Below are 16998 nucleotides of genomic sequence, written 5' to 3' on the forward strand. Positions count from 1 at the left end.
CTAACTTATTGAAGTGCCATCTCTTGAAAAGTCTGGCACTTACTGCCAGACGCAATTTTTGCTGTCTTTTCCTTAGCTAAGCGTGCGAATTACCGTAAATTGCAGTTGGAACGATAAACCTTTTTATAAGTTTTCAATCGTAGCTCAAAAGGTCTTGTATTATTTGTTCCTGCAATCCGAAGGGGGCGAGCTACTTAATTATTTTGTACGTATGAGTTATAGAACTTTTATACCAATGAAATGTTTACGTCAGGTGATAGGTTATGATTGCTGTACGACCCGAAAAAAGGTAATTTTTAATTTTTTGTCGTTTTTACTACAAAAAAATAGCTCGCCCCATTACATTTTATGTCTATTTCAATCCTGTAAAAGCGATTTTAATTCCGTTTAGTATTTTCGAAGTTATCGTTCCAACTGCAATTGTCGGTAATTCCCGACCTTTCAGCATCCTCTTAAAAAATTCTCAAATAATAACAAAAATAAGTGAAAATGCGAAAGTTATTATTTTCTACAGAAGACAATGCGATAATAACGCATGTTTCCACAAAAACACTTCAATTCATTCGAACTTGAGAAATGGATGGACACACTGCCATGGACACCTCGATCGCTCACACAACTGTCACGTGAAAAAAAAATAGTGGTTCCCGTTATAAAATGTTTCGTGATATGTATCAAAAAAGCGTCATTGATAAATCACTCGAGATTTATAACCGATGTCGCAATAAACACTTACGCGAGAATTTCAAATCGTATGACAAAATACGTTTTGAATCAAAATATACAAGATGTAATTCCATTCACATATTTTACGTTGCGTAATAGGTCAATATTTTCATAGAATCCGGAAGCCATAATTTATTTTCCTAGAAGAGTTTGTAGTCTTAAAAGATGAATCTTAAGCGTTGAAGTCGAGATAAAATAAAATGTGACTCGCTTAAATTATTCAGTTTAAGCTTAAATAATTAGATTAAATTATCAAGTTCCCTCAAAATTGTGTATATAAAATAATTTCATCCTGATGTGTCTTTATTCGAGCGGTGTATAAGAAAATTTTTTTGTACACAAAGCTCATAACGCAAGTATGTACTACATCGATCCAGCAAACCCTTCTGGCTGTTACTAGGCTTTCCGGAAGTAAGGCTCTTTCATAAACAAATACTCGAATCGCTCCATCACAAAACATAGCAAAATTTCCATAATTCCCGTGATAATAATTGCGAATGAGAATCCACTTCACGTGGAATGACGCAATTTCAAACACCGCCGTTTCCCGGTTGAAGTATTTCGATGTAATTGAAAATTTCATGCTATTAAATCTCCAACAATAATTGGTCGCATATGCATTTATTGCGAGATTGGTTTCCAGCATAACAAGCGCGGCTTCAAACGCGCACGCGGTTCCGATTTATTTCTATATTTCTTCGTACACTTATCGTAATTAATTTATTTCGTTAGTGAGAGAGCGATGTATTATATTATGTCCGTGTCTGCGTTCTGACCATGTAATTTTCTGTTTCACTGGCTATCCTTTTACATTTATTCAAATGAAATATAAACTAAACAGGCAAATCAACGTAAATATTGCAAGAATATTCGTGATACTTTTAAAGTATATACAACTCTTTCTTCTTTCCTTCGTAATGTGGAAATAAATTTATAATTACGCATGTTATGTATATACTTATTTTATTATTTAATTGCTTCATTGTAAACATTTCTTTCTGCCTCTTTTTATCTCTACAATTCTATAATACAAAACGCATATTGTATACATTTTTTCTTCAATTTAAAAGTAAAAATGTAAAAGTATCTATTAAACATTTATATTTGTGCATTTCCAATTTATAAATATACATATACCATTTACTTCTTCTCGGTTAAAAGCTCTTCAAGTTGGAATTATAAACTTGCATTTTGTGTAAATTTAAGCAAGAGATCACAACTCGTTCAGAAAAAAAAATAAATATTAGCTTTATATTTCAAACAGAGAAAGAAAGGACGCCATATCGCTCCGATTTATTGCAATGACAGACGTTTACATCTATACACGTCGGATGCATATTTCGTGACATTGATAGTGACGAGATAAAAGTTTTGAAAAAAATCGCGAGAAAAGTCAGAACGGATGAACCTTTGCAGGCAAGAAATGTGCTGTGAAACGAACGTCAATTCGGTTGGATCTTGATTGCTACGATATATTCGCTCGCTCGCCGTCAGAAGAAACGCGGTAGTTCGCCGCACTAGGTCAAATATTTTTGCCGTACCCTCGGACTCGGCAGTATATCTTCGAGAAGATAATCACCTCGATAAGTGTAGATCTACTGTGATATATATATAGATTGATTGAAGAACAAAAATTTAGATTTATATTTTACTCGTTTATGCAATCCGATTAAATTTACATATCAAATCTGAAGATGCAAGAATAGCATGTCCCATATATACAAATATATGTGTATATATATGCATACATTACGTGGGAAATGCGCGACAATCAATAAAAAAGTGGAGTAAAATAAATCGCCATTGATCACGCAAGTTAACAGGTTATTAGGGCGTAAGTCAACATCCCGGATACAAACAAAAAAAATTGTTTCCTGTAACTATAATTTTCCACATACTTTATATTTAAAAATAAACGAAGTCATAAACCATAACAGGATAGGTACTCAAATTTTGTAAAAGAATTCCCTAAAAATTCCAGATAAGATCAGAAAATTTTTCAATACAGCTTTAAAATAAATTAAGCACTATAAGTTCTAATAACGTATAGAACTGGGTGCGTAAAACAATAAAAGTAAAATTCAAAAAATTTTCCTGAGTTACCAGTAAAATTCCATGAGAATCCATGATTTTCAAGAGTAAAAATGAAATTCCCTGAAAATTTCAGGTTTTCCCGGTTTTTCCCGATAGTACCCACTCTGCATAAAAGTAACTTTACTGAATTGTATATCAGGTTAATTAATATATAATTAAAATTCGAGTAATTAAAACTAAAAAAGTTTTTAAAATAATTTCACTGTTTCGTTATTACTTGAAAATATTGTTTTATTAAGAAATATATTACGTTCTATTATATATTCTTTTAAAATCAAAGTTTTAAGTACTCAAATTTCCGAACAGAAAAATTAACTTGAAGTAGACTGAAGCACCGGTATTACTTTCGAGCACTGCATATCCGAGCTATGCAGATATTACGAGATAAGAAAATCGAACGAGAGGAATGATACGTCGTAACGATACTTCTTTTACTCCACCGATAGAGAAACCGATAGAGAAACAGTATTTCTCCAGAGAAGCGAAATTGGATCGGGCGTTAACCTCAATGGAAGACTCTCTCCGAGCTTCTTTGAGGTGACGACAGGGTTGAAGATAATGTGGAGGAACTTGCAGTTATTCAGATGCTCGTACATATAAGCCGGCGGATATATAATCCCATTATGGACAAGGTGCTTCGAGACGTTCCCTCGAGATTCTTCAAAGAATCGAAACCAATGAGAAGCTGTATTATTCCCTACGAGAGACGCTATTGCGCTCAAGCCACAATTGTGGAATTATTATAGAGAATGGTGCAAATCCCCGTAATTTGTTCCCAAGTAGACTTTGAATATAAAGTTGTACTTTAAGAATCTTACGAAATTATGAATTCATATTCACTTCTTGCTTTTAATTGCTATCTGTTTAAATCCAAAATAAACGGTTACGGTACTAAAAATATATACGGTGTATCTGATGTAAAATACATTAAATCGGAGGAAAAATATGTAATTCAATATATTCTGACAATTTTTCAAACTTCTAATATGTTCGTAGTTATGAATTTCAAATTGTCCAATATCTCGATACGAATACTTTTCAAAACAATTTATAACATGTTATAACATGTTGAAATAAAAGATAGCAATACATTTGTTTTGAATGTACAGCATCAAAAATACGATATTCCTTCATTGTCGTTCTCTCCGCTCCAAAAAGCCTCGAATACCTTCGGAAAGAATCCTGCAGCTTTGACGGCAGAGGAGGAATACACGGAAGTAGTTCCACGAACGATCCTATTCGATTTCGGTTGTCGACTGTCTCGGAATAGAAAACACAGTGAGACGTGAGTAAAAAAGTGCATCGCGGTTTATCAATACTCATTTTCATCAAACCGAGTTATTCGCTCGTGTCTGTTCTATATTTTCCGACGCTTTCAGAAAAATCGATTGAAGCTGTCCGATCAAGTTTCGCGCTGTGCAATAATTCTTTCGTATGACAGATAATTTATATGTCGTAGGCTGTTATTACATAAAAAAAAACGCGACAAAAAAGATTGAATATTCTATACATTGTTATAACATGTTCGACATTGTGGAATGTCATCGGCGTCCGCCGTTTATTGCACTAAATATCTAATTAACCCTGTGATGCGCTTTATGAACTTCGTACACTGAAACATCAAAGTGAATAACCAGTGGGCGGAATTGTAATTGTCTTTTAAAAATTTAATCGATCCTCTCAGTCCAGTAATTCTAATATTATATCTCAATTAATATGACTTCAGGTAATATTTATACTTCAATGACAAACTCTGAAATTGAAAAATCCCGTTAAAGTCCATTTAAAATAAATTAAGGAAAAAATTATTCATCCCCTCTTCCAATTCCTCCTTTTAAATTTTAATTTGTCAATATAGCTAAAATTTTCATTCTGAAGTAAAATCATCACTGTTTGGCTTAATTCACATCCACGCAAGAAACTAAATCGTCGCTGCAGAAGTCTTGAAATTAAAGTCAAACTCACTCAAAGTCTTTCTCTAATGATTCCAAAGAAATATGGGCAAAGGAGTAAAATCATCGATTTATTCTCAGTATTGTTTATAGAAATCACTGCACAAACTTTTCAATCGTGGAGGAATGACGACAATTCCGAAGCAATCTCTAACATTGTGGACCACCTCCCCAGGTACATAAAGCAACTCAATCTTCGATTTTTCCGCACCGCCTGACGACAATCCGCAAAGCGCCGCAGTCAATTCGTCGTTGCCGCCGCCGCCGCCGTCGTCGTCGTCGTCGGGACACAGGTGCGCGCAATGAACCCGAAATTACGGTACGGCAACGACAGCTATCGTTTCGTCGTCGTATTCTTCTTTGTCCCCCTCCCCCGCCTCGTATCGAATTCCGTCGTCTCACGGCTGGTGGAATTCGCCAACTTTAACGAGGCAACTTGGAAAGTGCTACGAGCGCAAAGCGCGGCTGTCCCTCTCCCTCTCTCTCTCTCTCTCTATTGGATTTCAGTTATCGAGCGTTTCGTGCGGCTTCCTCTATACCCGGCTTTTACGAGTAAAACGTAACCTCAGATCGTGCGTTCGAAATACTCTCCCTCGGGACACGTATTGCTAGCCATAAAGTCCGCTCTTCCTCTCCCCTCTTTCTCCTCCCCTTCGCCCCTTGCCGCTCCGTGAGGAATTCAATTTCTCAATCGAAAGCGGATTTTTATCATTTGCCCACTAGATCGTTTATCTGGTACGCGACGCAATTGGAAAAATTCGCCATGCATCTGCATTCATCGCGTAAATCCATATCTGAATCCATATATCCGGCGCGCGGACGTGAATTTAAAATTTCATATTCGGGAGAAGTCCGCAGAATTCGCAAGGCGTTGTGTGTGCCTTACAGTGAATTAGTTCCGTTGTAAGAATATAAAGTGAAGAGGCTAAAGGATCGTTATATTATTTTTGTGTGCTTTATACCAACAAAGCGCAAAACAAAGCGAAGTGGAATGCTTTTATCGGATAACGCTTTTACGGACGCAAAGTGCTATTACTAATTAGAGAAAGCCCAAGGAAGATCGTCCAGCGGAGCGTCTCCTTTTTGTCGGCCTATTCTTGATTTCTAAGGGAAATTAATCGACGGAACGCGGAGGAATTCAGGAAAGTCGACTTTTAACGACTGTCTTCGTTAATAATCCCCGCGAAGGGTGCCTTTTAAGCGAACTTTAATCCGTCTACATAACCATCACCGCCGCGCACCAGACGTCGTGCGTCTTGCGAACCGAAAGACAAGACGAAGATGACTCTTGGGCGCCGCTTATCTCTGTAAGAAAAAACTTCCGCGTTCGTTATCGGCACGAGGAATCAAATTTAAATTATATCCCGTTCCGCATCTCTCCTCTCACGTGCTCCTGCGTTAATCCCGAGAATCGCAAAAAGGGCAGGAGTACCACGCCATTTTCAGGAACCCTTGCGCTCTCCCTCTCTCTCTTTTTTTCTCTCTTTCTCTTCCTTTCTCATGTTATTTTCAGAAAGATCGTTTATGCGCAAAAATATTTCTCCTCCAAATAAACGCTGACTATGTACTTATATCGGAATCCGATATGTGTACGGAAGGTAACGTATATACCTTTATTTTTCCAGTTTTCATCTTCTGAAGATATTTTAACAATTTCCACACAGATAGAATTTCATTTTCTAACTGATATGGCGGATAAATATGTCGTTATTTACAAAATCTTTTCATCTATAATAAACAATAAACGAGCGCCGATAGAGCACGTCTAATATTTACTCGTTATCTTCAAATATTACATAGTATTTAACTTATTGTTAGAATAAGTTACACATAGTATTTAGTTATTGTTAGAGTAAGCTACATAGTATTTAGTTATTGTTAGAGTGATTATTAGTAGGTACGTATAATGATATGCTAATAACACAATTCTGCTATCAGTGATATACACAGTCCTCGTCAGGAACGCATTAATGCACATAGATAATAAGCTAGCTAGCATAAACTATCACTTCGAATCGATTAGCATACAAATGATCGGTGTTTAGCGAACAAATGAAACGCGTGCATAATAAAGAGAATGAAAACGAGATAAAATACAAACAAATGCAAAGCTATTGCAAATAATCGAACGCAAAGAATGCATGGCTGTAAAACGGATATATATACACAAGAAATGTAATGTTTCCCCCGAATGTTTTTCAAATTATTGTAACAGTTCGTCGTTTTTCATTCGTAAAAATTTAAATTATCCGTGTAAAATTGCAATTAATTTTATTTAAAATTCATCATTAGAGTAATTTTCACATGTACCGATTTACTGAATCGTTCTAGCAAAAATTTTCTACATAAACACTAATTGAAACGCGTTTAAACTGCACGCGAACTCGATTCGAACCGCATTTAGTAACAAGTAGACTTGAAACACATCCGTCAACACAATCTAACATGTCTCGAGTCAGTAAAATGCGGCTTTAGTGCATGGCGCGTCGTATCTTAATTAACCGATGAAACTCTTATCTTGAAATTGCACGCAGTTTACGAAGGCTCAAACGATAACGTGTTGTTCCGCAAAAGTCGCGTTTAGCCGCCATTGACATAAACCGCCGCATAAACGGCAGCTCGACGACGACGACGATCCGCAGTTTAGCCACTGGCCGAAACGCGCCGTTGTCGGTGGCGGCGCTTTTCCCTTCCCCCTCCCCCCTACGGGTGCGACCGCAATCGCAAGTGAATTCTCAAACGAACAAGTGTCGATACAAAATACGGCGAACACTGACTCGTATTTCGACGATTAATCGTCCGAGTGTCGTGATACCGAGTTGGCACGGCGGCGTCCCGCCGTTGGCACATCGTACATCCGCGAAAGATCGAAATTGTTCAACCCGCGGTCGGTCTAGTGTCCAAACAGAATGGAGTGTCATTTCAGTTAACACATTAATATACTGAAATAATACAGCATAAAGTACATATCGGAAAAGTTGTGAAGTGGCTCGACACACCGGTTGACATTTAAAGCTTTGGATATAACGTTATTCCAGTTAATATACATTTTCCACCAAATACTCTATTATATAGAGTACATGTTAATTAAAAATTTATATATTTCATAATCATTACATATTGTAATTCTACATATGTAATCAGTTATGACTTATAATTAACTCTCTAATGTGATTTAGATTAAGAATTTAACAGAGAATTACAGGAAACGAGATGTAATTGATTAAAAAGCTAAACGTCTGTCCTTACGACGTCCGTCTATGGAAATTAAAAAATAACATATAATTTCCATATCTTGAAATGATAATTTAAATATGGCATATCTTGAAATGAGAATGTAAACGTAATAATTCACATTCAGTTGAGTGAATCGTTTTAATTCTATACATATTTCGAAAGAATAAAGATTCGCTACTGACCCTATCGAGCCTCCAAAAGGGCTCTGCGGTCTCGGTATCGGTCACCGGTATTTTGATACACAAATCGATCGGTGTAAATCAGCGATGACCGAGATAGCACTCCCGATAGATTCGGAACAGGGACGGCAGACAGAGCGCGGAGGTCGCGGCAAAATGTTTCGAGGTAAAAAGCGGATGACACGATCAAGATCGCGTGACCGTCGCGCAATGTCGACATAAATTATTTATGAATTACAGCGCCCGGTCATCAGTGCGATAGTGTGGGTGAGTGAGATCTGAGGTATCGTGCACCCGTGCACACGTGTTTACGTATGTATGAGTGTGCTTCCGTGCAAGCCTTCGTGCGGTGCGACTTGTAGAAGCAGCATTCTTGAAGGTAACGTTCGTCATCGTACTCGCAATGATACTCGATCAAAAAGAAGGAGACGAAGGAGGAGAAGGAGAAGGAAGGAGGGGGCGGGGTAGAGAAATTTTTCTCAGAAAGAGAAAAATTTCGTGCGAGAATCTGAAACAACCGCAAAGTTTCTCCATAAGTTAATCCCCGAGCACACGTGGTTACGTGCGAATGGTTTTCTACGTGTGGCGAATACACAGGAAATGCTAACTTCATACGTCTTTTATCAACCGCGATCGATCATGGATTTTCTGCATCAGTAAATATAGCGATAATAGCAGTAGTAAAACAATTCAGTTAACAATTTATATTCAAAGTAATTTAAAACCGACGCCTCAGCTGTTTTTCAATCAGAAATTAGAAAAAAGCTGAGCATAAGGAATGTGTGTGTGTGTTTTATTCGATTACAGTTACAATATATAATCTTGCATTAATGAAAATTTGTTTGAGGATTTATAATTAAAGTTTTGACATTCAAAGTAGACATCTGTCTCTGATAAGAATCGTCTGACAAAATCTGATTAAGCAGTTTGTAAATAGCTTATGACTGATACGTGCACGCGACTTTTCAAGAGCCACGATACGATAACGCGAGGCGCAATTTCATTTCAAATACAAAATAATTATAACAGAAGCGTACAGAGAAAAAGATAGTTATGGTAACGCGATGCGATTCATCGCAAATTGCGCGTTCCGCAAATTGCACCGAATGCGAACACGAAATCGCACTTAGAAGGCATGCAATTAGCACGATTACGGCACGGTATTAATGCTACTTTCAAGTATATTATAAAAATACTCATTGTTGACCGCGATAGAGAGATAAAGCATCTCTGCGAACCGACCGTGCACGCAATTTTTTCACGCTCGAAGAAACACGTCGCGATTGTCTCGAAAGAAATGACCGTGTAACTTTTATTTCGTGATTAAATTAAAATCCGCAGCTTGAAAAGATGGAAATCTCTCCAAAGTGCATTACGTGAGATATGTATATGTACATATACAAATATAGGAACATATAATCTATGTGCCTTTCAGGTTCTTTATTTTTCTGTATCGCTATGTCCAGTATAACAATGACGTTATTCTCTCGCGGAATGTTTTCACCACGAGAGATTTATCGACACAGGTCTCTTCGGTCGTCGCGGAAAAAAAAGGAAAGATTTTAAAGCGGCTTACGCGTTACTAAAAAATTTTATCTGGAGACAATGTTCTGAAACGCTCGCTGGACCGAGCGGTGCGGATGCTGGCACGTTGTTTTTCTCGCGCTTTAATCTCCAGATTTGTGCTTCCGTATCCACGCTACAAAACTGCAGGACTCCTCGTGAAATGTAAACGTAACGCGGTGAGAAAAGAAATATTTCGCTCGTAGCGAGCGATACAACGGCGTATTTTGTCAAGCGACGCTTCGACACGCGTTTCAATTTGTTACGACACGCGCAACAACAAGGAGCGTCTGTTTCGCACGTCTGGAGTACTAATTACAACTTAAATTAGAGAGGTCCCTTGGCAATGAATACAAGAATGCGTGCGAAACGTCGCATGTAATATTCCTGCTACTTTACGTAATCATAGGTACAAAAATGAATCAAATATGAACTGTGGCGAGAATCAAGTAATTTTGCGATAATTAAAATTCTCGAATAATAATGATAATTATTCTTTCACATCTAGCATGAATTTTAAAAATGTTTGCACAGGTTATTTTAACGTTCAATGTCTAAAAAATGTTTAGCGTATACACGGAGAGGATTTTTTTTTTAAATTTACCCTGAAAATCATGTTAATCATGGAACAACACAGTATTTTGATAAATTTTATATAATTTTTTTTCTATTTTTTTTTTACTGTGCACTACAATAAATTTATTGTAGTATATATCAAAAAAATAATGAAAACATAAAATTCGTCGAAATGTGTTGTCCCACAATTAACATGATTTTCAGGGTAAATTTTAAAATAAAATTCTCTCCGTGAATCTTCAAGTAGCATATAAAGGTAATATTATCAGTACAGCGATTAATTCCATAGATAAGTCCAGTGAATAAAAATGATCGATATTATTTACGGTATTGGGTAAAGAGAGAAATAGTCGGCGAATTCACTCAGATTCGAAGACGAATTAACTACTCGTTATCAACAGTTCGCATTGCCGGCGAGGGCTATTTTTCGTTCCCGACGATATATACGGGGTGATTTCTATCGGAACGGAGTCGGACTATTACGCGCAGGCAGAATGGGGAATTGGAACGAGCAGATTCGTTCCAATGGGCCGACCGTACTACAATCGGAGCCTGGATTTTCTCCAAGACGAGGACTTTCGTCGGTCGGGTAAAAAGAAGAAGAGGAAAAAAAAAGCGGGAGAAAAGTTTTCCGTCCCGCTGAAAACCGGACAGGTATTAAGAAAGCACTCGTCGCAATCGTACGAACTTTGCCGCGCCATTTCGGAGATTGGATTCTTATTGAGGATTTCATCGTATCAATCGTCGAGTTTTGGCGACGAGTCCTTCCGCGATCCGAAGGGATTCGGTTGCCGATCTCCCATAAATAAGCAAAACATGCAGGAAAAGATCATATAAAAAACGAGCATCTTCCAGCTAACTGACAATATTCAATATTCGCAAAGAAACTCAATTTCGAAGAAAATTAACTTTGCAAAAACTTTCCCTCATAACTATCAATTTTACTGCAATATTACATTTCACTTCCTTTTTTTTAACTGTTAACACAATATAAACATGTTTGCGCTATAAATATGTTTTTTTATAATTACTACCTTTATAATTACTTACTAAATAATTTCTTGTATTTTTTAAAAAGTACATCCATGTAAATTAAAATTGTAGAACCATATAACCGTATAACCGTATAATTTCAATTTATTTCAGACGAAAAAATATTTGATACGGTTCCGAGTTTTTATTCGAATTTATGCAAAATTCTTAGTAAGAGTTTAGTAAAAATAACATGAAGAAATCGTACTCACTTTAATAAGAAAACAAAACGTCCACGTGCCTCAGATGCAACCGTTCTTCTATCTGAAACAAAACAAGGAATCCAAAATGAATAAAATCATGAAAAAGATAAACACGCAAAATATAAAATATTTGTTTATGTCATTATACAAATATGATACAAAACAAATGCTTAAAAAGACATTATTTAACTGTTAATTACATTTTACGATTATCAAAAGAGACAAGTAACCTAGATTTATCACTGAATATACAAGTTCTGTGACAAAATCAAAACTTCTTAAAAATAACAGAAGCAATTTCCGTTGCCGTTTTATCTTATCATTGTTATATCATCGCAAGATATTTTGATTCATGTAAATCTTTTCCTGTGCAATATAAAATTCATTACTTTTGCGCAAATATTTAATTATTTAAATATTTAATCAATTATACTCGATAAAACATATAATAAATATGATAAAATATTCGTTTATCTGAAAGATTGAAATGCAGAAAGTGGCAAGTTATTTTTCTTGGGAGAAGAAATAAACGACGTCGATTTAGTATTTTAGTTCGACTTATGATTCAATCGTTATTACATAACCTGATCGAGAGACGATTTTTTCTTACACAATGTTGCCATCGCTGATTCTTGCGATTAGAATGTGAAACCGCAGGCCAGAATAAAATAATGCAACGGACAATGTCCGAAGGACGTGATCCCAGCAGCGGGAAAAATTGCGAATAAATAGCAGTTATAAATGCGCGCTATCGTCACATTATTATGCCACTTTCGCATGGCATGACTCGCGCGAAATAACGCCGCGTAACTACATGCAGCAGCGAGATAGCTTCTGCGCGCGTGTGGGAGAAAAAGATTTTAATAAAGTACGAGTTCAAGACTCGCGATGTAAAAATGGCTTGGAATGACTAACTGAAACGTGATGTTGAAATGACGATGGAGAATTTATGGAAGTTATATGTTCCGCGGAATTATTTTCGCGGGAGAAAGAAAGAAAGAAAGAAAAATTCAACTAACTCGCACATTTAGACACTTCAAAAATATTCTTTTATAGTTAAATTTAAATTGAAATTAACGTTCCTATTTCTGATCGTTTGGATAAAATAGTAATTGATATAATTTTTCATTTATATATATCAGTTCGAATAGGACGATGACGTTCAAAACCAAATAAAACGAGTTGTAGCTGCAACATGAGCAGTATGATAATAGTTGAGGATTAAAGCGTAAACGAGGGTAAAAAAAAATCGACCGTAAAGCTCGTAATGACAACACAGGCATGCTATTTTTTCCCCCAATGCCGCCTACACGACGACCTGTATTTTGAACAGGGAAAAAGTAAACGCACGGTAAATCCCTCGGACTTATACGAGGAGTACGAGTTACACAGAGCCATTCATAGAGTCAACAAAATTTATTTGCCAGACGAATGGCCTTTACCTCCTACTTTTGATAGATTACACGAAGCCTCCCACGTATCTCCAATAAATTTATAGAGAGTCGAAAAAATATACGAATATTCGTGCTTCGACATGATCTGAATACATGAATTCTTAACGTGCGGATATTAAAATTTTTCATGGTACACCGGCGGAGTTTCCTATCGCTCTTTTTTAGACGAAAAAAGGACACGCGGGAAAAAACTTGAGGTTTCCGCGCTATTTTCGTGAAAATGCGAAATTCCAAATTTCAAATATTTAACTGAAGCTTACAGAAAAATTTAAATTTATTTCTGTGTATTTAATATCGTGAGATCGTCCGTTGGAAAATAAATAACTGTGAAACACGAAATTTCAATTCATTTTGCTTTTAAAAAGGAACTCTCCCGCCTCTCGAGTACAACCAAAACCCGTACTAATGCGATTCTCACGCGAAACATGAACGTCGTTCTATTGGGCGACGCGATCGCGTCCCTTGTCGCAAGCAGATTCAATTAAACGTCGGGCATCACACAGACAAGCCAGTGCGAGTCGGAACCGACTTCGATTTTCGGTGACGGTACATTATCGAACAAAAGTCCGAGTTACGTCCAATTCAAAGCGTCTCGCCAAAAATCCTTTTAACAAAAGCGCGAGAAAAATTATATTGGATCTCCCATGGCTTAAACGCGTGCAATTTCAGTCGCAAATTTCTGAGAGGATTTAAGGGTAGAAAAAAAAAACAGAGTGGCGAATAGTAATTTTTCTTTAATTTCCTCTCGATAAAAGACTTAGCGATTAATAGCTGCATTCGAAATCTTTGTAATATAATTACAGAGAGCGAATCAAAGACGTGAAAATTAAAACAGATAAATAACGACAGTTTTCGGATAAACGATACTTCTTCCTCACAATACATATCGATTTTCAGCCAGCTAAATTCGTTTTTTTTTTATGCTTTCGATGAGCGATTTACAAGCCATTTCGATTTGGCGATATTGCGCGCACAGGAAAAGAGAAGGGAGGGGGGATGAACGAGAATACCCCTTTTTATTGCGACATGTTTTAATGGACAAATCGACGGCGGGACGATACGTGATAAACAAACAGATCTTGGACAGGAAATTCGATTCGAGAAGTCGTACCCCAATGCACTTTATTCATGACGCTTAGCTCCGAACGTCGAGGAGATATTCTCTTCGTTCACGACGTGTTTTATCGCGTAATCAAGCCAAAAGCGAAATCTACGGTCTTCCGAGCTTTCCCATCTCCCTTCCCCGTCCTCCTCTCTCCCTCCCTTCCCCCCTTTTTCTCTCTCCTTCGGAGTAAAGAGAGAGATAGAAACTAAAGACGAACTGAAAACGAGAAACGTTCTTCGTTACACGTTTCAAACCGTTCCTCACCTTTCAAATCACCTCTTTGGGAATAGTAACATAAGAAACACAAATTGCCCTTGAAAATTATTTCAAACGTGCGCCACTGCAATCGAAAAATATAACTACCATAAAATATAAGAATTTTTTGAAAAATTTCCATTTTTGTGTTACCCATTAATCTATGGATTGTATTTAATGTGGATTCTTTGTAAATGAAAACAAAGCCATTTAATGTCAAATACTGCATATTCAGCATCGCAGTATTAATTTAGTGACTTGGAAACTATGATAATATAATATTAATAGCAGTAGCCTTTATCGTTAAATAATTGTTCATCGAAATGATTTAAAATTATTTAAAACAGGGCTTTCCAAAGTATGTCGCGACCTACTATAATCATAAATCGATATTTGGTGGTACGGAAAAATTTTAGAATGTTAAATTACATTTCATTACTTTGCATAATTTTCAAATTTACCCTTTTTTTCACGACTTAAATTAAGTAAATGCGTGAAATTGGCTTTTCAACAATGGTAGGAATTAAAATTATATTGCGAAATAAGTTACAATTATCAAACTCCCTAAAAATGACTATCATATCAATATCGACATTTAAGGTTATTATTAATAGACATAGGAAACAAGCGCATTCTTCACGTACATCTCGTACATGTGAAAAATAGATTTAATAGATTAATAAAAAAATTAAAAAAAAAAGAAGTAAAATAAAGTATAGTTAATTTTCACCCCCTCCCACTCGCTTTTCCATATTCACTAAAGTTAGATTGTAATGTTTCCTCTTCTAAAAAATGGGTCGCGATTCACAAAAGTTTGGAAAATCCTGATTTAAAAGAAATATTTCCTTGAAATTTAGGAATTATACAAATAATGTATATCCGCCCCTCCTCTCTAGTCGATACTAATATTTTGATCTTATATATTAAAATATTGCTTAACAATTTAATATTTAACACTCATTCTTACAATTTTTTTATATTCATTTCTTCACATCATTATTTTAGACAGTATCTATTTCATTTGCGATTCTTGTTCAAAACACCATGTAGATCAAAGACTACCCTTGGGTACGACTCAACGAAATCGAGTTTTCGTCCGCTTTATCCGCAGCTTTTGCCGATCGCTCGATGGAACGTGAAAACCCGCGAGAGGCATCGGTTATACAGAAGAACGGCTTCCGCTGTGTCACGAAGGTTGGACCGGTTCCAAGTCGCGAATCGATTGACCCCCAAACCGATCGGACACACAGGGCGTGCAGAACCTTCGCTCACGACTTCTCCGATCAATCCAAAGTCAAGCTTTTTTTTAAATAAAAACCGTCGAGAAATCAATAATATTTAAAATATAAATAAAACTAAATCAGAGTACCGATATACACAGTAAAAATTAAATAAACTCCATTTAAATAAAATTATATTTTAGTTTAATTACTAAAATATCGATTATTGCCAAGTAATTTATATTTGAAATTAATAGGTTATCAAAAAACAATATAAATAAAATATATCAGAGATACTTGATAAAATTAAATAAATTTTATTTAAGAAAAATTATATTATATGGCATTTGATTTGAAACATCGATTATTGTGAAATAATTAATATTTGAAATTAATAGTTTACAAAAAATAATATATCGATATATAAATAAAATCTCGATTAAAGATTAATTCACGATTAATCAGAGACAATTCGGTAGATTTGGACCACCCTGTATATTCTGCACCCTTCGTGGATAACAGAACGAAGAAGCGATAGAGGAGATAACTGCATCGCGCAGCAGCGACCTGTCAGATGGTAGCATGGTCTGACATTTACATGCAGCGGAACAATCGTACGTCATCTCTGCGAATTGTAAAGTAAAAGTTAGCTTCGTAACAACACGCGCATCGTGCATCAACTTTCGATTACACAGGGTTTCACGAAGCGAATGGAACGCGGATATGCAACTCTCACTCTTATGATAGTTTAAGCGGTGACTACAATGAGACTTAAAACTAAAGATTTAAGATAATTGACCAATCATAGTCGATTATTCATCTCACGTGAGAAGCATAATCGATTGTGATTGGTCAATTTTCTTAAATCTTAAATCTTAAGTCTTAAGTCTCATTGTAGACGCCGCTTAAGGTGAATTGAAGTCGTTAATTTATCCAATTAGTTCTACAGATAAAAATTTAATTCTAATTTTTCTTTAAAAAAAATAAAAATAAAACGATCTTTTATTTCGTATCACGCTTCTCAGAGACAAAAATAACTTAAGACAATACATTTGTCACTACTTTATACGTGTCTACATGTAGTAAAACAGATAAGTATCTGACGGACTCTCATAACATATGATGCGACTGTTTGTAACTATTTAATGGCGATTACGGACGGACTTTAGCAACGCGAATTATCGCGTTACGTGCTCGCAAACGCGACGCGGTGACAGACGGCACGAAATCGTGCCGAGTATATATCGCGCACGGTATAATCGCGCATTGTAAATAACGCCTTTTAAACACACTGTATATACACGACGACGACGGGTGGACGGAGCTATTTCGCGAACGCACGGATCGCGTGTGCGTTTACGATGCCTACGACGGAGTTTAGATAACAAAGTCCATTTAATGT

General features: G+C 36.2%; 1 protein-coding gene across 4 annotated transcripts in view; it reads right to left on the reverse strand.

Annotated features, from left to right (window-relative positions):
- LOC105454649 (beta-1,4-N-acetylgalactosaminyltransferase bre-4) overlaps window positions 1-16998 on the reverse strand; it is a 114041-nt gene that overhangs the window by 58650 nt on the left and 38393 nt on the right. For all 4 annotated transcript variants that reach the window (XM_011697418.1, XM_011697419.1, XM_011697422.1 and 1 more), the window contains exon 2: window positions 11572-11623. The gene's annotated coding sequence lies outside the window, so the exon portion shown is untranslated. The remainder of the gene's footprint in view (window positions 1-11571; window positions 11624-16998) is intronic.

The sequence above is a fragment of the Wasmannia auropunctata genome, unplaced genomic scaffold (genome assembly GCF_000956235.1).
Source record: "Wasmannia auropunctata unplaced genomic scaffold, wasmannia.A_1.0 LD335977.1, whole genome shotgun sequence".
NCBI classification, from domain to species: domain Eukaryota; kingdom Metazoa; phylum Arthropoda; class Insecta; order Hymenoptera; family Formicidae; genus Wasmannia; species Wasmannia auropunctata.